The sequence below is a fragment of the Mustela lutreola genome, chromosome 13 (genome assembly GCF_030435805.1).
Source record: "Mustela lutreola isolate mMusLut2 chromosome 13, mMusLut2.pri, whole genome shotgun sequence".
Classification (NCBI taxonomy): domain Eukaryota; kingdom Metazoa; phylum Chordata; class Mammalia; order Carnivora; family Mustelidae; genus Mustela; species Mustela lutreola.
Window position 1 is genome coordinate 68,978,644 of NC_081302.1, and position 27,432 is coordinate 69,006,075.

Genomic DNA, 27,432 nt, shown 5'->3' on the forward strand with positions numbered 1-27,432 from the left:
TTAAGCTGAATCATCAGACTTAACTTTTTGAGGGTAGGTAATAGCGGCTGTTATGGTTATCTTTATGGGTCAACTTGACTGGCCCAAGAAATGCCCAAGTAATTGGTGTTTCTGGAAGAGATTAGCATTTGATTTGATAGGCTTAGAAGAGATCTGCCTTCACCCATGTGGGCAGGCATCATCCAATCCATGGGGCCCTTAATGGAAAAAAAGGTGAAGGAAGAGCAAATTCTCTCTCTCCTCTTGAGTTGGGTTGTTGCCCATTTTCTCCTGCCCTCAAACATTGGAGCTCCTGGGTCTTGGGCATTCTGACTTAGAACTTAACACTTGCGGCCCCCTGGACCTTAGGCCTTTGGAAGACTGAATTATACCATCAGCTTTCCTCATTTTCCAGCTCACACATGGCAGATTGTGGAACTTCTCAGCCTCTGTAGCCACCTGAGCCAACTTTACCAATTATACTAAAATCTCCTCTGGTGTATCTACACATACACATATACACATTCATATTGGTTTTGTTCTTCTGGAGAACTCTAATACAGCTACTTGAAAGTAATTTGTTGCCTTCAGAAATGAAGACCATGGGAGCCCAGCTGAGATGTGATTTTTTCACAGAAGTATAGGAGAGAGAGCAGATCCAATTTTGATTTCTTCTAGTAAAAATTTTTCTAGCCAGGGCGCCTGGGTGGCTCAGTCGGTTAAGCCTCTGCCTTTGCTTCAGGTCATGATTTCAGGGTCCTTGGGATCGAGGCCCACATCGGGCTCTCTGCTTGGTGGGGAGCCTGCTTCCTCCTCTCTCTCTCTCAGTCGGTTAAGCCTCTGCCTTTGCTTCAGGTCATGATTTCAGGGTCCTTGGGATCGAGGCCCACATCGGGCTCTCTGCTTGGTGGGGAGCCTGCTTCCTCCTCTCTCTCTCTCTGTCAAGTAAATTAAAAATAAATAAATAAATAAATAAATGAATTTCCAGCCAGAAATTCAAGGTGATGGCATTTACCTAGATCCAGAGATTAGGAAAAAAGCTTAAGTAGATGAGGGATTCTCTGGTTGTTGGGGAAAGTAGGATTAAAATGGCCAATCCTGGGTCTAGAGAGAAGCCATGATGAAACCATGATAAGGATGAAGGACCAGTGGGCAGGACTGAAGGACGGTCGGTGGAAATATGGAGGCCTGTGGTCAGAGAGGAACTCAGAGTTTGGTATCCAGCAAGTCTAATGATTAGGATGGTTGAAGGGGAGTGAAAGGAAGAGTGGTAGAATTGAGACGGCTGGAGAACCAGAACACGAGGAGGAAGAAGAGTCACCAGTGTGGGTATGAAGTGGCCTGCAGTCATATGAGGCTCTGTGTGGAGAGGAGGCCTGGCCACTTACTAAAGGGTTCTTGTTTTAGGATGTTAAAAATCAATCTGTTTTCTTTTTCTTTTTTAAAGATATATTTATTTGTTTCAGAGAGAAAGAGAGAGAGGGCAAGTGGGAGAGGCAGAGGGAGAGGAAAAGAGATTATCTTGAGCAGACCCACTGAGTGGAGTGCTGGAATCAGGGCTGATCTAAAGACCCTGAGATCATGACCTGAGCCAAAATCAAGAGTTGGGTGCTTTTAGACTGAGCCACTCAGGCACCCCAAATCAATCTTCTCTTTCGTTGTTTTTTTTTTTTTTTTAATATTTTATTTATTTGAGAGAAAGAGAGAACATGAACAGGGGGGAGAGGCAGAAAGAGAAGCAGACTCTCCACTGAGCAAGGAGCCAGACATGGGGCTCAATCCCAGGATTCTGAGATCATGACTTGAGCTGAAGACAGACACTTAAACAACTAGCCATCCAGGCACCCCAAAATCAGTCTGTTTTCAAAAACACTCCACTTGAATAATTACTTATCAATGTGTTTGGTATTTTAATATTGTGTCATATTTTCAACTTTATCTTGACATTTTAAGACAATTTTTTTTCTAAGACTCCTACAATTTCTTTTTTTTTTTTTTTAAGATTTTATTTATTTGACAGAGATCACAAGTAGGCGGAGGCAGGCAGAGGGGGTGGTGGGGGTGGGAGTGGGAAGCAGGCTCCCTGCTGAGCAGAGAGCCCGATGTGGGGCTAGATCCCTGGTCTCTGGGATCATGACCTGAGCTGAAGGCAGAGGCTTCAACCACTGAGCCACCCAGGCGCCCGGACTCCTACAATTTCACACAATTTTTAATTTTATTTAGCTTTAGGGCACTTGAATAAGCTATAAAAATGCTTAAAGACGTGGTCAGTAACTAAAGTCAGTGAGAGTACAGTACATCAAAAGAAGAATTTATTGAGTGATGCTACCAGAACAATGGACTGAATCAGAGATTGGAACAATAGTGTTGATCTTCCTTAGCAAGGAAAGAGACTGATTGCTTGCTTGCTTGCTTGCTTTATTTATTTATCTTTAGATTATTATTGTTTTTTAAGATTTTATTTATTTATTTGAGAGGGAGACAGAAAACATAACAGAGAGAGTGAGCACCAGCAGAGGGAGAGCGGGAAGGGGTGCTCAGCTGGGATCCCACCTCGGGGCTGTATCCCAGCTCCCAGAATAGATCCCAGGCTCTATTCTGACCTGAGCAGAAGGCAGACGCTTAGCTGACGGAGCCGTCCAGGCGCCCTTAGACTGGTTGTATTTTAGATAAGTTTTCAGTAATAATGCTTGGAGCAGGGATGCCTGGGTGGCTCATTTGGTTGAGCACCTGCCTTTGGCTTAGGTCATGATCCTGGACTTCCAGGATTGAGTCCCGCATCAGGCTCCCAGCTCCTTGGGGAGTCTGCTTCTCCCTCTGACCTTCTCCTCTCTCATGCTCTCTCTCACTCATTCTCTCTCAAATAAATAAAATCTTAAAAAAAAAAAATGCTTGGAGCAACAATGCTGAACTTCAGACTGTTGCCCTGAGCTAATCAGAACATCTCAGACCTGTGCATTTGATTACTTGAGGTATTTCTTTGTAATGGAGCAAAGCCATTGACAGTAATTGGTCTACGAAAAGCATACTTGTTCTTTTGTTTACAAGTTTGATTTTTTTTAAAAAAATCTGATTTAAATATTATTTCATGGCAAGCCTCATGACTAATAACTTTATTTGAAACTGTGTATTAGAATGTCTTTACTACAAACCAGTCATTTTCAGTCCAGTCAGAAAACCTAATCAGGCCAACACTACCTCATGACCAGTGATATTAAAAACTACTGATAGATATAAACATGTGATTGGCTGTTGAACTGTTTTGCTTTGTCAGAGTGAAGTCAACCCTTGAAATTAGAGCCATATTTGTTCTCTTCACAGTGGAAAAAGTCAGGAAAGTAAAAATGTCCTTTAACCTTGTATCAAGTTTTCAACCTTCTGCTCTACCATGATTTTTTTTTACCCCTTAAAATGGAAGAGAAGAGAAGAGATTAAAAATAACCATATCTGTCTAGGTTTGGGTTGGATTAAGGCCTGTCTTCATCAATAATACATCTCATATTCCCTCATCGTTAAGAGGAACCTGACCTAGACAATATGCATTCATAGTTCATGGAGAGGATCATGAGATCAGCTATTCTTGGCTTTGTGTTTGTATGTGGATGAGTCTGATCTTGGAATTAATTTCAAATCAGAGATGTAACCCCAGGAGAGAGAAGCCGCTATGGAAACTGATTGGCTTTTTCCATCCTACCTTTTATTCATTCGCAGCTTCATTAAACTCCTTTTCTAGCTGAAAGGAAACCCTTCTCCCTCATGCAAATGCAGAGAAGTGGTTAAGGGGTTTTAAAGAATTTAGCTGCATGCAGAATACATAGCACAAGAATCACAGTGTTTGTTAAAAAAAAAAAAAGAAGCTCTAAGTATAGGTATACAACTTTGTGGCCAAGAGGTTAAATGCTCACTCTTAGTATTAAATGTGCAAAAATAAAGTTATGCTGTCCAAATAGATAAAAGCAACAGGTGTATAGAGGAGTTACAGAGTGGGTAATAATCCTTCAGATAAGTGATGTATTACTCAGGGTTCCCCAGAGAAACAGAACCAATAGAATAAGTATATATAGAGAGAAAGAGATTTACATAAGCCTCACATGCTTATGGAGACTGGTAAGTTCAGAATCTTCATAAGGGGCCAGCAGCCTTGGGACTCAGAGCCAATGCTGCAGTTCAAGACCAAGGTTGTGGCTGGCAGAATTCTCTCTTGCTCGGGGAGATCAGTCTTATTCAAGCCTTCAGCTGGTTGGATAAGGCCCACCAGCATTAAAGAGGGCAATCTGGTTTGCTCAGAATCACCTATGTAAATCTCATCCAAAACTCCATCCCAGAAACATCCAGAATAGGGTGTGACCACGTATCTGGGTACCATGGCTCAGCCAAGTAGACGTATGAAATTAACCATTACAAGTGGGAATGGAAAGTATTGGGCATGGTACCGTTTGCGATACTGTCAAATCTACTGAATTTCAAGGAAGAGAAGTTTCCTTCTATTTCTCCTACTTTGAGCACTGATGACTTGATTTAAATCTCAAGTCGATCAAAAATACGATTGGCCTTAAGAAAAAGTCTAGTTTAGAAGATATTTTAGGCAAGCTATCTTAGTCTGGTTGTTCATTTTTGAAACATTTCTGCTAGGTTTACATTTATAATACCAGTGAGGAAACAGAGGTTTATGGAAAATACTTATGATCTCACACCTGGGCTAATTTATGTTCTTTCAAGTTTGGGGTCACAGCTTTTGCCACTAAAAATAAGCAATCTTCTTCTGTTTATTTGCCTACCTGGGATTTCGTCAGAAAAGCCAGTATACTCTGTCTAATGATTTAGGAAAAAGGGAAATTTTTATTACAAAAGATAATTTCCTGTTAATCACTGATGAACTGGGAGATCCCTTCAGACTGTTCCTCAGTGTCTGAATTGGTCTCAGTAAAAATAAAGGAAGACAAAGGAACATTTATAAAAAAGCAAAAATGTTCTTACTCATTCTGATTCGGTTAATAAAGTTACCAGATTAGGGTACCTGGGTGGCTCAGTTGTTAAGCCTCTGCTCTCGGCTCAGGTCCTGGGATCAAGCCCCACATTAGGCCTTCCTGCTTGGCAGGAGGCCTGCTTTCCCTCTCCCACTCCCTCTGCTTGTGTTCCCTCTCTCACTGTGTCTCTCTCTGTCAAATAAATGAATAAAATTAAAAAAAAAAAAAAGTTACCAGATTTGTTCCTCCTCTTTATTCCCTGAGTTCTTTTCATTCCTTTCAGTGTATTTTGATGTGTGTGTTTCATTAAAAAGATTGTCCCACATTAACTAGGCTGTTGAAAATGTATAGCATTTGTACACTTGTAATGAGCACTGAGTAATGGATACAACTGTTGAATCACTAGATGGTACACCTGAAACTAACAGAACACTGTATGTTGACTATACTGGAATTAAAATGAAAAACTTAATACAAAATAAAATAGTTGACTTTAAAAAATAAATAAAAAGAGATTCCTTAAAAAAAAAAAAGAAAATGGATAGCATTAGATTTACTAATAAAATGAACTTCGTTCACTCAAACATTAAGTAATTTCCCTCATTTAATTCTCTTTTATACAGGCACTTTTTTTTTTTTTAAGATTTTATTTTATTTATTTGGCAGACAGAGATCACAAGTAGACAGAGAGGCAGGCAGAGAGAAAGGAAGGAGCAGGCTCCCCGCTGAGCAGAGAGCCCCTCGATCCCAAGACCCTGAGATCATGACCTGATCTGAAGGCAGAGGCTTAACCCACTGAACCACCCAGGCACCCCTACAGGCACTCTTTTATCTCTCCAAAGTGATACTGGGAAAACAGGGAATATCAGCAATTTGATATGAAAAAGAAAACCCTTGCAACTGAACACAGAAGCTCTATCCATTTTCTTGATCTTATTCCATTGGAGCAGAGATTTTAAAAGATAAGGAACAAACCCTGTGACTACCAAGCTACCTTTGAAAATACTTGGAAAAAAATTGCTCAGAGGGGCGCCTGGGTGGCTCAGTGGGTTAAAGCCTCTGCCTTCTGCTTGGGTCATGATCCCGGGGTCGTGGGATCGAGCCCCGCGTCGGGCTCTCTGCTCGGCGGGAGGCCTGCTTCCTCCTCTCTCTCTGCCTGCCTCTCTGCCTGCTTGTGATCTTTGTCTGTCAAATAAAGAAATAAAAAATCTTAAAAAAAAAATTGCTCAGAGCATATGCTATTTGATGGAAATCCACAAATTACTCTTTATAAGCTTTCTGAATTTGTGGTGTATCTGTGTTTTCAGTTACAACCTGTGTGCTTTTGAAGGGATCTTAATGATGGGCCATTTCTTACTGCTGTCCTCTGTGCTGTTCTTTGCTGATTTATGTCACTGGCTTTAAATGCATTGTGGTATTTGGGCAGTGGATAAGATAGTAATGCCATCACTTGCTGGTTGCTTAATGATGCAATTTCTTGAAAATTTTAAAGCCCATAATAGCTTCAGGTCAGGTTCAGAAGTTCATGTACAGTGTCAGTCATTTGAAGACTGAAGCAGATCTTGAACTCTGCCAAAATAATGCCACATTTGTCAAGCCTAGTCTTGGGCAAAAGCTGCTGGAAGCCTCTCATTCATCTGAGCCAATCATTGATAATGAAGCTTGAAGGAACATGAAATATCTTTTCTAAAGGAACAGACAACTCGCCAGTTGGCTGCCTTCTTTTATTTTTAGTATAATTACCAGGGGCAAATTGTCTTGCAAAATTGGTATCTTATATTAGTTTAGAGTCTGTATCTTTGCCAGTTGATGCAAGGTTGTTTTATTAGTTAAAAGTATGTGGCTTGAGGTCAGCTGAGCATTATTCTTTTAAGATTTTTCTTGTGGGCCATAACGTAATTGATGATTCTGTGTTGTGGGAAGCTTACAGAAAGAAAAGCAGCTTCAGAAGAACCACTTCCCTGCTTTCTTGCTTGCATTTTATCTGACTAATTTGCTTGACTTGTGCCACAAACACCCATCAATGCATAGGTTTCTGTGACATGGAATGTTCCAGAAGAGCTGTGTAGTTGGAATACCTCAATCAAGCAAGGCACTGAAATTATAAAGTGGGGTTCATTCCCAAATTACCATGCCCTCAATCTATCCCCGCCAAATGGCTTAGGGGTTTTTGTTGGTTTTTTGTTTTGTTTTGTTTTGGGTTGGCTTTTTGTTTTTTGGAAGCTGCATGCTACTTTTACCCCTCTTTCTTCTTTTCAAAGGGCTCATAGTACTGGTTCCAACCTCTCAAAAGGATGTTTTGCAGATGAGAGAAAAAAACTTGAAAGTAAGTCTGAAATGCTAGAAGAACTGACAAGTGAGCTGGCCCTTTTCCCCCATTCTTCCTGCCTTTCATATTCCACAGTCAGCTCTTAAAAGACTTCAGCATTGAAAGAGGAAATGAGATATGGTAACCTTAAGACTGACACATTTCCTAGCGCCTTTCTCGTGAGTGTTCAGAGAAAGCAATTGAACTCAAGTGCTGTGATGCTTTCCCAGGAGGCTGTCAGCTCAGGTCTGAATGACCCCTCTTTGAGGCATCATGGGATAGGGCTTCTGATTAGGTTGTGGTTAGGTGTCCTTATTATTACCATTATCAAAAAACAATGGATTCATTCCCCATGTGCACAGGACCTTTGAGTTTATACCAGGCTCACTTTACTGGCTTCCTCACACAACCTGGTAATGAAGGCAGGATGGGTATTATTGTCATTGTCACCATCCCCATTTGTATCGATGTGGACTCAGAGACTGAGAGCTTAAGCCCCCTTCCTGAGGTGTCAGCATTGGTAATCGACAAATCTAAGACCAACCATGCTAGATCCTGTGCTTTTCCTGGCTTTCATATCTCCTCCTTTGTGCTGAACAGACTTTGGTTCCTGTTGAGAAGAGAATATTACAAGGTCCTTGCTCTCACTGAGCTTAAGATGTACTTGGAGAGGCCAGATAGAAACATGGAGGAGACCAAGCAGGGTGTGAGGTGGGCTATGCTAAGTGCTAACCGAATTGTTCTTTGCTACAGGAATGTCATCTAGGAGAGGTGACTGAAGGCAGGGGACAGGAGAGAAAGCTTTAGGGAGCAATGAGATTTGAGTTGGGTCTTACAAGGAGAATCAGTCTCAGATAAGGTCTGGGAGGAGCAGGCTTGGCTGTGGGATCACTATAGCTGATTCTTATGATGGGGGAAAGCTGAGCAGGCCCTTTTGTTGGACTCACATGTTATGTAAAGGAGTAATTAGAAAACAGCCTAAAGGCCAGAATGGGACTGATCTGGAATGCCTGGGTGTGCCCCTCATCCATCAAATAGTGCAAAGACAATGAGGGCTTTAGAGCAGCAGATTCATGTGTGTAATTGATGAGAGGTTGGAGACCATACACAAGGGAGTATTATTGCAGTTCTTAAGGATGGGATTTGAAATGAAAGAGTGGGTGACCAAGTGTTGCAAGGGAAAGATCAATAAGATTTTTGGGGAAAAGAGGAAACCTAGAGTGATCATATTGTTTGTGGTCCAACCTGGAACTTTTTCCAGGACACATGCTTAAACTGGTCAGGATGCTGAGGAGAGAGGCATAAACCAAGACCATCCCAGGTAAACTGGACCTACGCTCACACTGGGCAAGAAAGATGCTAAGGTTTTTTTTTTTTTTTTTTTAAAGATTTTATTTATTTATTTATTTGTCAGAGAGAGAGGAGCGAGAGTGAGCACAGGCAGACAGACTGGCAGGCAGAGGCAGAGGGAGAAGCAGGCTCCCTGCCAAGCAAGGAGCCCGATGTGGGACTCAATCCCAGGACGCTGGGACCATGACCCGGGCCGAAGGCAGCTGCTTAACCAACTGAGCCACCCAGGCATCCCGATGCTAAGGTTTTGAGATAGGAACAGTTATGCTGGAGAGAAGGAAAGTCAGCAAGGAGACTTAAGTTTGTGGAAAGGCCAGCAGTCTTGGAGTTTAAGCTTTGGGACAACAGTGGGATTTCTAGTAGAAAGTTAGAAATATACGAACATTGTATATCCTTTTGGTTTCACCTTCCATTCCTCCTTGTTCTAGACCTAAAAGAACATTTTTTCTTAAAGCAGGAGAAGTCGGAAATGATGGCTTTTTCCTGGTGCTGCCGAAGTGTTTCACACTAACTCATTTCAGAAACTTGAGCCTTAATGTCCTATCAGGAGCTTGTCATCTGTGCGACGCTTCAGATTGCTAAAGCAAAGCCACGCACATTTTCCCACATGGAAGGGGCTTATTTGTCTCCAAAGTGGATTCAGACAACTTGGAGTTTCTAAACTGCAGAATTGAATGTTGACTGTGTCTACCTGTTTACTATGGAGGTCCTTAGGAGGAACAAGTATGAACTAGAGAGATAGAGTGTAGGAACCAAGTTATTGGCTGTGATTTATTTGCAGATCAGAAAGGATCTGGCCATTTGTTGTCAGTTGCCTTGGGACTTCTCACAGTGACAACTAAACCAACATATATTCACGCCACTGAACTTCTAAAACATAATTTCCTTGATTAGAAATATCATTTAGTTTGTTGTTGGTGTGTGTGTGTGAAAGAGAGAGAGAGAGAGACATTTTAGGTGACTTATGTGGCAGTTTCTAGGCATTTTAAAAAAGCTTTACCAATGCCATGTTTAAGACCTTAGCATTTTTTCTGAATAGATGAGTAGCTTGTTACCTGAGGCTAGGGCAGGGAAGGCAGTTTCAAACTCACAGAAAGTTCTCGAACCTAGACTTAGATTTGCCAAGGAGAGGATATGTCCTCCCCACCTTCAGGTGCCTTGCTCAGGGAGAAAACAGAAGCAGTCATGACACATTGCAGGAATTTGAAAATGTCATTCTCCTTAGTGTTCTTTTTTCCTCCAGGCCTACTTTGTAGCCATCATATGTGAGAGAATCCTTCAAATTTGGAATAATTTATTTGGAATATTCAGAAGTATCTCCCTTAAAAAAAAAAAAATCCAGCAATTGCTTGGAGTTCAAAATGAGCTTAGAAACCATCTGCCATGGGGGCACTGGGTGGCTGGCTCAGTGGGGTAAAGCCTCTGCTTTCGGCTCGGGTCATGATCCCAGGGTCCTAGGATCAAGCCCCACATTGGGCTCTCTGCTCAGCAGGGAGCCTGCTTCCTCCTCTCTCCTCTCTCTGCCTACTTGTGATCTCTCTCTGTCAAATAAATAAATAAAATCTTAAAAAAAAAAAAAAAAAGAAACCATCTGCCATGGTTTAATCGGAAATGGTCAGTGAGCATGGACAGCTCTACCCAGGTGCTGTGAGGAATTCAGAGGTGTCCAAGCTTGGCCTTAAGGAATCCCGTAATTGCTTGACATAATGGAACTGCGTCAAGGAATCAGAGGGAACAGAGGTGTCTATGACACCAAGAGCCACGGTCTCTGAATACTTGACAAGGAGAGAGAGGAAGAGAGAAGGAGAAGGAGAAAAGCACAAGGTTGGAAGAGCCAGGAAGGGCCCCCCGGCTGGAGACAGAAACTAGGGGCCCTGCAGGAGAAAATAAGGAGAGGAACTACCAAAGGCCCTTCAGGCAGGGTGGAGAGCAGTGGCGAGGGAGCCAAATGAAGCTGATGTTTAAGGAGGCATGGAAGAGTGTCCCTCTGTGGGGCAGGACCTTTCCCAAGTCCTGGGACTTTTGGAGGTTTTTTGCAGGATGCCGGCAACTTTCCCACCTTAGCCAGGAGTGAACGGTGCCTTCTTTCTCAAGAAGTAAAGGGGTCCATTTCCTTCTCTACCTGTTGCCAAACCCTTTCTGTTGTCTTCCAGAACTTTAATGTCTGATGCTGAAGTTTAAACCCCTTTATTACTCAGAAATGGTCTCTGGCTTTGATTTATTGACAAAGCTGCTGAGCTCTGGAAAATCTTAGGCTGCCTTTAAAAGCTGTGCAGCCTTTAGTACTCTCCAGGGCAGGATGTGGAAAGGATTAGTCCAAAATAGAAAGACTGGTGGCTGTGGGGCTGTGATGTTTTAAAATACAGGTGATGAGTAGATGCTATAATTTTTCAGTTTCGTGTGAGAAAACATGTTACTTACACTCAAATGTTAGGTTTTTAAAAATTGTGTATTTTGGTGTTGAGTATTAGTACAGATTGTACTCTGATATTAAGCCTATTTAATGTCTTAAGGGACAATTAAAACATGGTTTTAAAAGGGAACTTGGACCTCAGACCATGAACATCGTTTCTGTGCTTATTACAGTGTCTTCACAAGTGTGAATTCAGATATGATTTTCATATTTTTATTAGACATATATAAAAGGACATAAGACTGGCTGCCTCAGAGTTCTACTTCCTTTTAAAAAAAAAGGTAATTTATGATGTCATCATTTCCCTTTTTAAGTACGATGATTATATCTGGTACCTATCTACTCTTTACTTATCATGTATCAGGTATTTTTTCAAGATTAAAGATTTTCTTCAAAGGTGAAAAATGGAAGGGTCATGTTTTGAAATTCCGGAGTGTGCATCTTTTACAAAAATTAAGTTCACATCAACTTCTCCAGCAAACATAAATTGTGAGGCAGTCACTGGGGGGCAGAGAGTTGACTCAAGGTAGAAACACACAATCAGCATTAGAAACAGCGAATAGGAAATGGATACTTTACCAATATCCCTAAATGATGGGGTAAATGTGTAAAGTTCCTAATTTATTATTTGTTGAAAATTTCGATTTACATTGTGGGGGATGTGGCCACAGGCAATTGAGGACTGGTGTGTCATTTCCGACGGCTCTTTAAATCCTGAACTTGGCTTCCCTCCTGGCCACGTGCTGTCTGTGGCCCGTGTGTGGGTCTGGGTGACCACGCAGATGCAGGTCTCCTGAAATGCTTTGGGCTGCAGCCATTTCCTCGCTGCACATGAATAATGAATGAGCTGTGGGGAAAGCTAATGGTTCAAGATAAAATCAGAGGCTCACTGCAAAATGGGTAATGTTCCTTTGTCATCTCCATGGAAACTGCTATTTATCAAGACATGCTAGTATTTCAGAAGACAGTGAGGAGGAACCGGTTTCTGTAACTTCGGGTCAGCTGTTGAAAAACAGACTTGCAAACCACAGATCAAGACCAGAATGCATAAAGGAAAAGACATCGGCAGGCTGTTCTTTTCAGATTTTCATAAATGGTGAAACAAATATTAAGCTGTAAAATGTGACTCAAAATATGAGTTAATAATCCCCCCCACCTCGAACACTTTGACTTGGCATCTGGGTGGGTTGCAGAGTGAATGAGAGTCAGACACCCTCCAGGTGGCTCTCCTGGGACGGCAGGCAGAGGGCGGGGCAGTGGGGGGGTGGCACGGGTGGCGGGCATGCTGAGAGCAGCTGGCTGCAGAGCGCCTGTACAAATCCCCCTCCCCGGCCTCCTGCGTGAATGACATGCGTTGCCTGCGGCCTGGCTGCGTTGTCCCCACTGCAGGCGCTGATGTCAGCCTGCTGCTCTCACACTGGGCGCTGGTCTGATGCAGCAGCTCAGCCAGACTGTGGGAAAGGCTGAGGTAGCAGAGCCCTGAAGACAGCGGTGCCCTAGTCCCTGAGAGATGAAGGGAAGAAGCACAGGGCTGGCTGAGCCCGGAAGTGCCAGGAAACTGACGAAGAAGGGGGCAGGGAAGACCCAGAAGCCCATCCAGGGGGAGATGAACCTGCCATCACTAGCCCGGTGTGCAGTGGGCTGGGCCAAGACCAAAGGCCCCTGGGGTGGGATGCTCATCGGTCCTCAGAGAAAAGAAGTGGCAAACAATGAGGAGACCATGCAATAAGAAATCTGGAAATGTTCAGACAAGAATAATATTTTAGAACAGTGGCTCTGCACACTGAACTTTTGGCCTTTGGACCATGTAGCTTTGGGTTACCTAAAATCTGAGAGAACAGAACCAAGTTTAAAAGGCTTGGATTCTGTGTTGCCCCCCGTACCCCCTAACTTTTGGCCTCATCACTCAGGGTGGGTTATGTGTCTTTTCTCAGTTTCTTTCCATTTGTTGTGTGAAAAAAACGGGGCTGTGATCCTCCTTAGGATCATTTTAAGTATGAAATGAGACAATGTGTGCAGAAGGGCTTAACACCGAGTCCAGCACTAGACTGCTATGAGTTTAAAACAAAAACAAAAACAAAAACAAAAAACCAGAATATAAAAGGTATCTGCATAGGTGTCCCCCTCTCTGGAAAAGGGGGTGAGGGAAGAACCTCAGTTTGGTGCAGGAAGCAACTGGACCAGACAGATTGTGCAGGATCTCACTTTTGTGGAGGAAGGAAGAGTGGGGGGTGCTTTGACCCTGGTCTCTCAGGGACCTGTCCAAGTCCTTCTGTGGGGTTTGGCCCAGCTGCCCAAGGGTCCAGGCACCCGGAGATCTGTTGCTTAGCCATCTGCATGCATGCCACCTGCTCCGTGGAGAAGTCACCCTCAGTGTTTTGTTCTGATCGAGGCTCCAGCTCTAACTGGGCCCAGTCCCCACCCCTCTTCTCTGCTCAGTGAATGCAGCACAGGGAAGGCAAATAATTTTAAGGTTTTTCTGTACAAAATGCCATAGGCAAATGGAACTTTCGCAAAAACCTGAAACATCTTAGTGCAAATGTAAATGACTTTTTAAAAATGATTACCCAGACGTCCACGGGGCAGCAGAACGTGCCTTCCTATCGTGTTTCCCTTTACTCTGTAGGTCTCCCCTCTCTGTGGGTCCTGTGCTCAGTACACATTGAACACATGATTATTGGCTAGTTTGTATACTGAAACACCAAGACGTAGGTCTACTTACAAAGGCAACCTGTTGCTTCGGGAGGGATCTTGGTCTTGGTATGCTATTAAGATCACATGGGTTCCAATGGTGTCTCTATTTCTCCAGCTCCTATCCCCGATCATTTACTTAGAGAAGGGCAGTAGTGATCCCCACAAGAAACCATCCCAAGAAGCCAATCTCAGCCAAATAATAAAAAATTACCCTTTTTTTGTGAAAGAAGTGATCAATTCTGCCTTGCTATGTGCTTTTGACTTTAGCTGGTTATTCAGATCTGATTAAAAGTCTATATATAGGCTGAAATATAGCAATGAAAGCCAAATGCATACCTGTGAAAAAGGTGTAATAGGAATAAACTATAGAAGAAAAGAAGGGGTCACTTGCAAGGCAAGAGTTCGGAAATAAAACCTCAACTTCCTGGCCTTTGCTTGCTTACTCTTGGAAAGTGGGAATAATGTACTTTATCCATCTTCTGAGTACAGCTAGACCTTATGAACTCTTTATGTCTTCTCCAGCTCTCTGATTATGATTCTTCAGGTTTTTTTTTAACTTCTCTTTAAACCTAAGCATAAATACAAATACTAACACTTCTGTGCTGAGGATGTGAATATCTTTCTGATAAAATATCTGGATTTTTTTTTTTCCATTGCAATAGATTATTTGGGGGTCAGCTGTGGGTTTTAGAATGAACTCTTAATGTTCTGCTGGTTGGCATTCCAGTGTGGCCAAAGGGAAGGAAGATTCTGGAAAAGGAAGAATGGGGAAGAAATGGACAGCCTGACTAGACAGCATGGACTCGGGGTGGCCCATCACAGGCAGCGTGACCTTGGGCCTGCAGGCCACCAAGTTCCTGACCCCCAGGGACCAAGGCTGCCATGCTTTCTCCGTTCAGTAACCACTTTACTGGTGCCTAGAGAGCTGTCAATTACCTTTTAGTCACTTACAACTTTGCTAATCACAGAATAAACAGACCCCAAAGTCAGCTTTCTTTCCCAGCCTCCTCCTCTACTTCCCTGGTATTTATGATTTAGTTTCTTTTGAATTGCATTACCCTTATCATTTCCTAAGTACTGTCTCTTCTCCTCATTTTGTATTTTAAGTGTCCTAATTTTTTTTTGAAGCAGAGAACAGGGATCAGTGTCAGATTTTCTAAAGGGACTGATGGTGCCACACCTGCTATTGTTGATCCTCATAACCTAAAAATCCCTAAGGATGGCTAATCCCCCTTGCAGGAGCCATTGTTTCCAGGGAGAGCTGGCTTACTGGTTTTCCACACCTCTGCTGAGGAACAAGAGGGAGAGACGATGTGAAAGGGAAGTCAGCTGGCAGCAGGACTAAATGAATCTGTATTCAGAAAAGATTTCCAGATTTCCCTAATTGCTGTTTTTATTCGCAGAACTTCTATTTTAAGCACACACACTCACATGTGGATTGACAAGCACTAGCCTCCGTAATGGCTGTGTCTGTCTGTAGTGCCTGCAAGTGCTCGTTTCCATGGTAATGGGTGGCACTGCAGTGTCTTGATTATGGTGCTGCTGGGACCAGGGTGCTGACACACAGGGAGGCTTCTCGTCTGTGTGTGTGTTTGGGGTGGGGGGTGCTGTCAAGTGTGAGAGCCAAAGGAAGAAGGGACTGGGAAAGTAGGATAGGTTTGCAGGGGGCTGGGGGTGGGGGTGGTTTGCACTGAGCAGCACTGGGGAGATGAAGAAAGGTGATGCCTGGGTCAGGGCAGTTCTAGAAAATCAAAGCAGACAGTGAATGCAGATGGAAAAAGTAAAAGCAAATGGAGAATCTCCCTTTTTGCCTTCCTTTGAAAGGGTTACAGTGGCAGAATTATCCCATGTAAAGATGGAAAAGAGAAAAATTGAATTCGGCGAGCAGAAGCAGACAGTGCAGGTGGTTTGATGATCCATGTTTCTGGAACTCCAGAGTCAGTGGGTTGCTGCTGCCAGCCCAGTGGCACAACAAGGAGAGGAGGAAAGCTGCTCCTCACCCACTGCAGGACTGGGGGCAGGGGGCATGTGAAGCCATTACTTGGCCACTCCAACACTGGGGGAGAAACAGCTCCCAGAGCTGGCTCACCCTGGTCTGAGTGAATGACATCATGGCTTCATCTAGCTCTCACACGCGGTATGACTGTTAATCACAGAACTTGAAAAGATGTCCAGAGAATTACATTATATTAACATTTATTTTCTGGAGGCACCTGGGTGGCTCAGTCATTAAGCGTCTGCCTTCAGCTCAGGTCATGATTCCAGGGTCCTCGGATTGAGCCCCGTGTTGGGCTTCCTGCTCCGAGGGAAGCTGGCTTCTCCCTTTCCCACTCCGCCTGCTTGTGTTCCTTCTCTTGCTGTCTCTCTCTCTGTCAAATAAATAAATTTTTAAAAATCTTTTAAAAATGTTATTTTGTGAACACTGACTGAACCATCTCTTCAGGTAAAAGACAGATATCTACCCTAGGGGTCAGGAGCTGAAAGGGAACTTTCTGGGATTATTCATCTAGTCTCTGGTTGACTTTTTAGCATCTGTTGACAACCAGTTGTGTGCTAGAAGTTTTCACATAATGCTAAGATCTGTACCACTAGGGTTAAGTGGTATCTACCCCATTTTACAGTTGGGAATATAGAGGCACAAAGAAGTTGAGATTTTTGCCCACTGTCAAGGAGGTCAAGTCAAACCTGGATTTCCAGATTGCAGTTCATTGCTATTTTCTGCATTTGTTAGTTCTTCTTTCCAAATCCTTAACTTCCTGATGGAAGGATTCAGGCTAAGGAATCTTCACTGACTGGACTTGGTTCCACTTATGGGCCTGATAATGGAAGGACTAAGAGGTGGGAACCAGACCCAGCATGGGTTTGGCTTGGCTCCATGGCAGAAGTACTTTCCAGAGATGAACTCTCAACAAACCTTGGAAAAAGCTCTTGGGGTCGGGTGGGGGGGGCTTCCTCTGTATCTCTTGACTCTTTAAAAGACTTCTGGACCTTACAGGAGGCTGAATAGATAAAACAGATGAAGAAGCCAGACACCCTAAAGAATGGACTTTGAAAACCAAACACTCCTAAATCATTTGTATCTCTCCTAAGTATGCATGGATTTAGCAATCTGGTTTTAGATTTTTGAAAAATTGTATTCCAGATTTGAAGATTGATGAAAAACCATTCACTTGTGTTGAGTCATTTTTAGCGATTTTTGTTCAGTCTTGTTCATATCCACATTGTGCTTTTATTGTGGGCCCATTCTGGGCTTAGAATTTAGTGGAACATTATGAATTCTGACTTCACTAAGCAGGAATTCACTTAAATTGTTTGTCCTCATGTAGGTGGTCAGATTCATGGTTCCTTCTTTCCCTCATGAGAACTGCACGTGGGAGCTAAGACCCACCCTAACACTCCTCCATTTGGACCCAGCATCCTTTCAAGTGGTGTTTATAATCCGGAGGCAATAAGTGATTTAAATTTTAAATGTATGATGTATTTCTGTAACCATTAAATACTACTGCAATGTTTTATAATCAGGACTTTGTCCTAGAATTTCAACCTTAGAAAGAGGTGGATTTATTTTTAAAGATTTAATTATTTAATTAAGTTTTTAAAAGATTATTTATTTGACAAAAAGAGAGAAAGAGAGAGTGAACGCAAGCAGGGGGAGTGGCAGACAGAGGGAGAGAGAGAAGCAGGCTCCCCTTGGAGCAAGAAGCCCCTTTCAGGGCTCAGTCCTAGGACCCTGGGATCATGACATGAGCTGAAGGCAGATGCTTTACTAACTGAGCCACCCAGGAGCCCTGAGATTTATTTATTTATTTGAGAGAGACAGAGAGAGAGAAGAGCAGAGGGAAGGGCAGAGAAAGAGAATCTTCAAACAGACTCTTTGCTGAGTGTAGAGCCTGATGCAGGGCTCAATCCCAGAACCCTGAAATCATGACCTGAGTTGAAATCAAGAGTTGGCTGCTTAACCAACTGAGCCACTCAGGTGCCCCAACCTTGAAAAGAGTTTTAAAAGGTCCATCTCACATCCACTAGGATGGCTGCTATCAAAGGAAACAACAGAAAATCACAAGCATTGGCAAGAACATGGAGAAAGTGGAGCCCTTATGCCCTGTTGGTGGGGTTATAATATGGTGCAGCTGTTATGGAAAACAGTATGATAATTACTCAAAAAATTAAAAAATTTTTTGATACTAAAATTCATTTACTTAATTAAATTTAATCCAATCTTAGCCAGCCCTGACCAGAGAAAAAAATCCCTTTTCAAGAATTCATTTTCCACAGATCATCTATAACTTTTTTTTTCTCAACAAGATCCATCTCCATTCCTCATGCTTTCTTTATCAAAAACACACATCCTTCATTCCTTGCATACATAGATGTTTCCCTTACTATTTCTAGTAGCTTTAAGTATATATATTAGAATTTTAACCCTTAATATTTAATGAAAATGAAGATGAATTATGAATTGTCTTTTGTATTAGCATTTTGTAGCTTGACAGATGTAAAAATACTTCTTGTAATTCTTTTTTTTTTAATTTTTTTTTATTTTTTTAAAGATTTTATTTATTCATTTGAGAGAGAGACAGTGAGAGAGAGAGAGCATGAGCGAGGAGAAGGTCAGAGGGAGAAGCAGACTCCCCATGGAGCTGGGAGCCCGATGTGGGACTCGATCCCGGGACTCCGGGATCATGACCTGAGCCGAAGGCAGTCCAACCAACTGAGCCACCCAGGCGTCCCGTACTTCTTGTAATTCTTAAAAGTAGATTTTCTCATAGTAAATTTTTCAGTATGGCACAGGACATGATAACTAATGGATGTAAATATCTTTGGTTCCTCTGTAAAAGGAAACCTATGTTCAGTAATTAATGTTTTGGTATTCTGTCTTATTTGGAAATGATCTTAGATATTTAATGACTGTCCATCATTTAATTTAACTTAGTAAAAGCCTAAGCCGTCGGCTTGCCAATATATGGGTAAACTTAAAAAAATTTTCACCTAAATTTCTTTCATTCTATTACATCTATTTAATGTACTTGTTCTTAATAATTATGTTTAGATGACCCACAAAACCCTCATGGTGGTGAAGTTTTAGAATATAGGTGAGGTTCAGTAGGGTGAGGTCCAGAGTTGACGACCTAGAAAGAATTCCTGAGACATCTTTGGTGCAAAATGGTGGTTTATTAAAACCCAGGGACAGGACCGGTGGGCTGAAAGAGCTGCTGCCCCAGGGTTGTGAGGGATGGCAGGTTGTGTAGGAAGGGACTGGGGGAGGTAAGGAAAAAGGGAGGTTTCAAAAGAACTTTCATATGCTAAAGAGGACCTACAAGAGATGGAAGGCCTTGAGGCCTCATCATTGTCAAGGGTTTTCCCTCTAACAAGGTATTAACACTAAGATAGTTGGGAGATTCCTGGGGCCCCTGGGTGGCTCAGTGGGTTAAGCCTCTGCCTTCTGCTGGCTCAGGTCATGATCTCAGGGTCCATGATCTTGCTTACCTCCCCCTTTCTCTGCCTCCCTCTCTGTCTACTTGTGATCTCTGTCTGTCAAATAAATAAATAAATAAAATCTTCAAAAAAAAAAAGATAGTTGGGAGATTAGTAAAGAATGTCACATGTCCCACCCAGGAGTGGGGGTGGGGGAAGGTTGCAGGGTGTCAGTTTTTGTTTTGTCCTCAGCCAGTCTACCTTTTTAATTTAAAAAAAAAAGATTTTATTTACTTATTTGACAGAGAGAGAGAGAGAGATTGCAAGCAGGCAGAGCAGCAGGCAGAGGGGAGAGGGGGAGGCAGGCTCAGGCTCGATCCCAGGACCCTGAGATCATGACCCGAGCCAAAGGCAGAGGCTCAACCACTGCGCCACCCAGGTGCCCCGACTTAGCCAGCCTTCTTTCCCTCATCAATGAGACATCAAAGTCAGCCATTATTCTAAGTTACTTTTTGACAAATTTTGTAACAGAGATAACATGAGCTTATTAGACTGATAAACCCAGGAAGAAGAAGAATTGTATGGCTGCATTATATTTAATGCTGGTCACTCTAAAGACATGGCCTGTTTTAATGAAGCTAAATTTAAACTAGCTTTTCTTTGCCAAAGATTATACCAAATTGTGTGAAACTGAAAAGTGGTTATTTTCTATTATACTTTGGAGAATTTAGATTTTATTTATTTATTTATTCGAGAGAAAGACAGAGACAGAGACAGAGACAGCCAGAGAGAGCATGAGTGCGGAAGAGAAGGAGAAGCAGGCTCCCCACTGAGCAGGGAGCCAAACATCGGGCTCCATCCCAGGACCCTGGGATCATGACCTGAGCCCCTATTTTTGAGAATTTTTATGAATATTTAATTTATATTAAGTTCTTGATTTTCTTTAAGCCAATTAAATAGAGCTCTTCTACAAATTAATTTGCGTAATGCCATCCAGATGTAGAAAATACCACACATTTATAACACACACACACACACACACACACAGATGTAAACAAAGGCCTTATAGCTTCCTTACACTTAAGATTTTCCATTAGTCCAGATTCCAAATGATCTTTCCCCCTTGTTTTTCTTCTAATAAGAATTGCCTCTCTAAAGTTTGTAATTTAACACTTAAAATCTCAAAGGCCTGGGGGAGAATGCAAGGCACACGCCTTTTTCAGATAAATCCAGGAGTTTTCGGGATTGGTAAAGGATTGGTAAAAAGGGATCGGTGAACTTTGAACTGTCCTAGAGCTGCATTTCTCCTTTTGCAGAGATTTGTAAGATGAGGACTGTTGCTCTTAATTCCTCAAAGAATTGGTTTCAGCATAAATGACATCATATGTTGATCCACCCATAAATCCTTTTATTTAGAAGGTTTTTCTTTCCCTCTGGGTACAGTTAAGCTTAGGAGGCTGAAAAAACATTCCCATCAGGCTGTGAGTATCAGTTTCCAGTTGGGCCAAATTTCTGATCATAGAGTTAGAGTCATCAAATCCTTTCAACTATCTTGTCAGGTTTCAGCCAGAACTCACAGTAAATTGTTTCTGGTAGTCTTGAAAAAACTCCATGAACCCCAGAGGCCTCCTCAAAGAGGGTGTAAAGGTTATTACCTTCCCACAGTCCAGAGTCACTCCCAAAGACAGCCAAGGGAAAGGACTGACTTTATGTTCTGGGTGAGCAGAAAGCCACGTCAAGCTTTTAGAACACAAAACAAGACAAGCAAGAAGGCAGTAACTGTCCTTGGGAAAGAAAGGAGCAGTGACCAGTGGGTGTGGATTTGGAAAGGAAGGGACAACATGAAATTTATTTTTCTCTTGTAACTGGGCACTACTGACAGAGGTTTGGGAGAGCTGACTCTGGTAAGAATGCTCCCCCATCACGGGCTTCTGTTAGTTTTTCCAGGATCGCCTCTACAGACTAACTTTAAGTTCAGCTTTCCTTAACTGCTTAAGGGCCTAGCATAGCAGTTTACCAGAAAATCCCTGGGAATTTTGTCAACTCTGAAAAAGGCCACTTTAGGGCCCCTCCATTGAAGGTAGATAACATAGGTGTCTCTGAAGCATTAACTTGGTTTTTTGTTTATGATCATGTAAAGGCAATTCAGAGAGAGAGGATTAGTAGGATGAGTACTTGAATAAAGGGAGTAGGGGGAGTGGTAGGAGTCCTGTCCCTCTTAGAGTCCCTTCTTTTAGATACTTCCTGTCTTTAACCTTTCACTGGCTTTTTGCAGTAGAACTTTCATGAAGCTCTTTTGGCATTCTGAAGCCTTTTGGAAGCTTCTGCATACCGATTATAATAGGTATCCCATTCTGTTTGTTCAATTTTAGAATGCTTACTTTTAAGTGTACTTCTTAAATGGTCTTATCTAACTGGAAACTTCCTGCTAATGGCCATTGTTATTCTACTAAAGACTAGCAGCAGGATGAGACCCTAGCTGCAAATAGAGTTCAACCCACATTTCTGTCCAGCAATGTCTAGCAAAATGCAGTCCAATCTACATATTTGTCTGTCCATATTTTAGGGCCCCCAGCCTAACCATTACCAAGCCAGATTCTCAGGACACAGAATAAACTTGGTAAGATTTTGCCATTCTTGTAAATATTTATAACTTCTAGGACAGTATTTCTTAGATAGAAAATAAGCATGTGTACCAGAAAGTGGTAAAATTAACTCTTTAGATTTTAAGGATCCTATTTCTTTTAGCTAAGCCTTGGAATCAAGCTAATACCTAAGAGGGACATGCTTCTAGGTCAGGGAGTATGCAGTGTTTTACAGTGTACCTCCTTGCACACAAATTTTCTTGAGGTTGACGGTTGACCTAGTGTCAGTCTGACCCATTCTGTGATCAACTTATCCTAACAGGAATCTTTGGGTTATGTAGTGAGTGTTCCAACAGCTTTTAGTTTTTTGTTTTTGTTTTTTCAAAGATATTTCTTATTTGGTAGAGAGAGAGAGAGAGGGAAAGTGTGGGGTGGGGGGGTAGAAGGTGAGAAAGAGAATCTCAAGCAGACTCCCTGCTGAGCATGGAGCCTGATGCAGGGCTTGATCTCACGACCCTGAGATCATGACCTGAGCTGAAACCTAAAGCAGGACATTCAACTGACTGAGCCACCTACATGCTCCCCCCCCCCCCACTCCCGCCAACAGCTTTTAAATGCTCAACCTATGCTCAACAATTTTTAAAGTTTTTTACTTTTGAGGTTCCCATTAACAGTTAACCTGTATCTCCATAAAACAAGACAAACACATGCACCCTAACACACCAGCAGTAAGCAGTTATTGTGGCCTAGTCAAGAAAAGGCCCTGTGCTCACTTCCAAAAATTCCCAACGTAGAACCTGGGACTGCAGAATGGGTTGAACCAGCAGACCTCAACAAATGGGCACTGCAGACTGATTCCAAACAAATGAGGAGCTGCAGCTGCCACCAATGTGGAATCTGGGGAAGAATTCCAAACAAATGGGGAACTGCAGCCAGCAATTCCTAATATGAAATCCAAAGGCTGGAGTTTCCAATCAAATGAAGAACTATGGCCCAAACTACCAGCAGTTCCCAGTGTGGAGCCAGTGATTCTAAATAAATGAGGGCTGACTGGAAAGCCAGTTAGATCGGGAGCTTGGCACAAAGAGATCAGAGTTCAGAACCAAGAGAAACTTACCCATGGCCCTCAGAAACAGCAAGAGAGACAGAACTCAAAAAGGTGTTTGCAGGTACTAAGTTATGCCTGTGTTTCTTGCTGTCCCCAAAGGCCATCTCAAGTTTGCTTCAGATTCTACCACTGCCACCAAATCTGTTAAATAACAAAAATTTACCTGAGTAAATTTGAAGATTTAAGTACATTTATTCAGCAATTCGTGAATCAGGCAGCATCCCATCCAGCAAGTAGAAAAGAGTTCCAAGGAGCTGTACAAAACAGAAGACTTTTATGGGCAGAAGAGAAAACGAATGAGGAAAGACTGGATTATGTCATCTTCCTTTGGGGGATGGGAAGGGTCTATGTGGCAGATAACCTCACTGATCCTTGCTGGAAAATTCTAGACCTAAAGACTACATTCCTGGGGAAGGTTGAAACTACAATTAGGCTAGGGATTAAGCCCTAGCTTTGTGACATGTCCTGTAGCACAAGTGACTCCATTTTGGGTTTTGTGTTTCTTTTTAACAGCTACCATATGGGTGAAACTTGTAAGCATTATACTAAGTGAAATAAGCCAGTTTTGAGAAGACAAATACTTTTTTCCCCACTTACATGAGGTATCTTAGTATATTCCAGTTCCGGGAGACAGGAAGTAGAATAGAGGTCAATCAGGGGCAGGGGAAAATGGGGAGTTCTTGTTTAATGGGTCCAGGGTTTCAGTTTTACAAGACCAAGAGTTCCGGAGATGGATTGTAGTGATGGTTGCACAACAGGGTGAACATACTTAACACTCCCAACTCTACATTTGCAAAAGTTTAAGATGGTAAATTTTATGTTACACGTCTCTTACCAGAATTTAAAAAAAAAATACATGAAGAGGTTTCTCCTTCTAGCCCTAAGCATATGAGATTTCATTATATTCCCAACAACAAACTTTCGGTTGTGAGAGGGTTTACCCAGCATGACAAAAGAACCAGTGTGCTCAGAGCCAGCTGATCTGCTGCCAGAGTTGCTCAGAGAATCCTCCGCGTCTCATAAGAGGAACCCACCGCCCACATGCGGTTGCCGCTGTGGAGACAAAGGTCATTTTCAGCCCCACGGCCGGGTAACACGTTGTAGACACTTGCAGCTCTCCAGCTGTTAAGATTTGAATGAGGTAAATGACCATGATTGGCCTTTCACCGCCAGCATTTGTTCCCAGTGAATCATCATCATTTGACCGAGGAGCCAACTCAGCAGCTTTTTGGGGAAAAAAAAAATTCTGTCCATTCTCTTTCAGCCCCAGATGCTCTGAGTCAGTATTTTGGCACTGGGAGTGGAAAGCAGCGAGCGATGGGTGGGCCTTTGGGGATCTACCGGGAAAGGAGAACTCTGGGAACTGTACCACACTCCTGCACGGACTGTTACGCATCTGTCAAGCAGGGGCAGTGGCTGGCTGGCAGGCTCCTCACCCGAAGGCATGTTCTGTCTGGGTGTCTTAGTTCTGAACCTCCTGTGACGATCCCTTGGCATCCCGTAACTTCCAGGACGCCTCCGTGGTTGGTGCCAGGGGTCCTCGATCATGGGATGAATTATCTGGGTTCTAATTGTCATTGAGCAGTCTCTCAGCACTTGGTTTATAAACCTTGGACCACTGCCTTTTCATGCATGAGCCTGTCTCTCAGCTGGACCTTTGTCTTCCAGGTCCAGGATGTGGCTTGCCCCTTTTTGTGGCCTCATTGCTTAGCAGCAAAGATTGGGTGTTGGAAAAGGTTCAGTAAATTACAGAATTCTGAGGGGCTCAGAGTCCTCAAAAACAGGTATAACTAAGGCAAAGAAGGCAGTCTTATTAGGCTTAGATAAGACAGTATACATAAAGCTTTTAGTACTGTGCATGGACTAGTATTATAGGTCATAGATATGTATGGTGTTTGGGAATTAATTTGACTTTAGAACTCTCTTAGAAGACAATATGTTATTCTTTTAATTCATGCCATTCTCACTTTGTAATCATTTTTCATGGAATGGGGGCATTTAAAGAGGGAAAAAAAAAAAAAAAATCCCTGGCCCATAAGTCTGACGTAATCGCTCTGGTTGAGAATGTTCAACTTTCTTGGGGTTCTAGTGACACCATGTGGACAAATATATTATACATCATCTAGCGTTATTTTGCTGGTTTTCAAATTGCATTGCATTGGGAAATGGCAAATTATTTTGCTATGTATTATTTCCAATTTTTTCCTTCTTAAGTATCATCTTGTTTTAAGGAGTAAGGTTAAAAACTAGAAAACTGGTTAGGAAAGTAGGGTATGTAGACTAAACTTAAGAGAGACAGGGAATGCTGAATCGTAGGAAGCCAAAAATCCATTGTCAGGTAGGCACGTGTTTTCTTCATGTATTATTTGTATCATGTAAATATAGTGATATATCTGAAATGGACACCAATTTATTATGAATCATTAATACAAGTCATTATGATTTCATAGTCTCTGTTTCATATGTACCTCAGTCTGCCCCGGGGCTGGCACTTGAGTTCTCACAAAATTATTGGCAGGGCAGTTGGCCTGCGGTGTAGAGTGGGTTAACCTATTCTCTGAGTTGTTTCTAAATTGCTTCTTCCTTCCTTGACCTTCCTCATGGGGAAGAGAAATGAACACCTCTCTGTCTTTTCTACATGCCTAGGATGACATCTGGGCATAGAGTAAGTCGTCAAACATAGAACCATACTCATGGGCTTATTATTGCTTTAGTTACCGAAGAACAGACCAGTCTGGGTGAACTGGATTTTTCTAAACCTGCTCATTTGTTCTTCTCGACCCCTTTTTACCTTGTCTCTGTCCGCACCTGTCTGTGGCTGTGTTCTGACCTCATGGGGGTTTCCTCTCTCTTGTTACTCAAGGTGCCCTGGAGAATAAAAGAGATATAGGTCCTCAGAACACATGTGGTGATCAGTATTCAATGCATGCATTTCTAAACTTCAATCAGCAATCTTAATATTGGAGTCATCAGAGCACTATGCTCAAGTCATTGGTGTTTTACAACTCTCCTCCATCAAAGTGTAAATGGTTTATCAGGAAGAGGTCCTCAGACACATGACTCCTTTACTTGCTCTCCGGTAACTTATGGGGTGGGCTGTGAGTGGCTAACACACCTTTCCCTCCTGCCAGTCCCCCATGAAGTGCAGAGGGAAAACTTGTTCGATCTGCTCAGACACTTTTAGGGGGACCAGAACCAATTGGAAGTTACAAAGAACATGGTTTTGCATCTGCCTTCTTGGCATGCACGGAGTAGTTTATATATTTGGAACAGCTAATATCTGAACTCATATATATTTATGAAATACAGCATCTTTTATTTGTCATTTTGTAAATATCTGGAGAAAGTGTGAATTTCACAAATGAGCCTTTTTGAATATTACCGACACAACTCTTTAAATAGTAATATCCAGATTCTACTAAAGACCCTTCTCCAGCTTTGTTCATTGTTTTAGGACATTTCACTGATGACTGATCGGCTCATTGGAACTGCCTGAAAGAATCCTGTAGTACAATTTCCAACAAAGCCTCATTCAGAGCCTAAGAGAATTTGAAGTACTGGGAGAGCCTTTCTTACTACCACTCATGGAATTTGGCCTCAGGCTCATGGCTAAAGGTTCATCAATAACAGTGCATAGAAATGTCGCTGAGGCTGTGAGGGAGAGGAGGTAAACACTCTGCTAGCCTTGCACTGTGCTGATATAGGAGAGGCATCCCAGAACTTTCTTTTGGGCTCTGTTGCTGCACCACCCACCTGCTTTGCTCATCTGTGCAGTCATTCCTTAACCACTGGGCCCCTCCTGTCATCCTGGGACTAACCAGAGCTAGTCAGGACAACTCCTCCCTCTTCTACTCCAGCCTCGAAACTCATCCCTTTCCCTGCTTCAGAAAGAACCTTTTCCATGTCTCCTCCTTTGGGGGCCTAGGGAAATGATTGACTTAATTGGATAAACAATTCATGCTATAGGGTGCCTCAGGGGCTCCCTGGAAGGCTGTCTCCTTGTCATTAACAAGACCGTGTCCCAGTTAACCTACTGGTGCCACTCTGGGTGGGGAGACTCAGGCTGGACTTGTGAGGCCCCCCAACACGTTGCAGGAAGGAACACTTCAGGTTTAAGGCTGGTGTCCATTGTGAAAATTTCCAAATCACATTGAATAAATGGCCACTGACTCTCAGAGTAGATAGGGCTTCCTGCCTTGGTGAGTCGGCACAAGAAGGGCTGAGAAAGGTTGCCTCAAATGACCTTAGACACTGGGTTTCCACTTAGGCCTTGTATGAAATCCGTGAAGTGATTTCAGTTGAGTCAGGCCAGAGCAGTGGAAAGAAAGAGAAGAAACATAAGCAGATCTGTGTGATGCTTAAACTCAGGATATCAGAAAGCAAGCTCACCCTCTTGCTCATGGGTTACAGACCTCCCTTCCCTTTTTCCAGTTTCAGAACCATTTTATACAAAGTGACAGTGTCCACACTCTGGTAGAAAATGGGGTAGGGGTCAGAGTGACAGCCGGCTCAGGAGGTGTCCCTGGCTTCACCTTTGAGTTTGTTGACAAGATAGGTTCCCTGGCACTCCTTCACATACTGTGTGGAGCGGGCATCGTCTAGAAGTGGTGACT

At 42.7% G+C, this 27,432-nt stretch overlaps 1 protein-coding gene and 1 long non-coding RNA gene across 6 annotated transcripts in view; one reads left to right on the forward strand and one right to left on the reverse strand.

Moving 5' to 3' along the window:
- DCLK1 (doublecortin like kinase 1) overlaps positions 1–27,432 on the forward strand; it is a 347,358-nt gene that overhangs the window by 124,511 nt on the left and 195,415 nt on the right. The gene's annotated exons all lie outside the window — the stretch shown is intronic.
- On the reverse strand, positions 15,891–23,112 carry LOC131813777 (uncharacterized). The gene is made up of 2 exons (XR_009346965.1): positions 22,983–23,112; positions 15,891–16,080 (listed from the first exon to the last, which is right to left on the reverse strand). It is a non-coding gene; the product is annotated as an uncharacterized LOC131813777 (long non-coding RNA).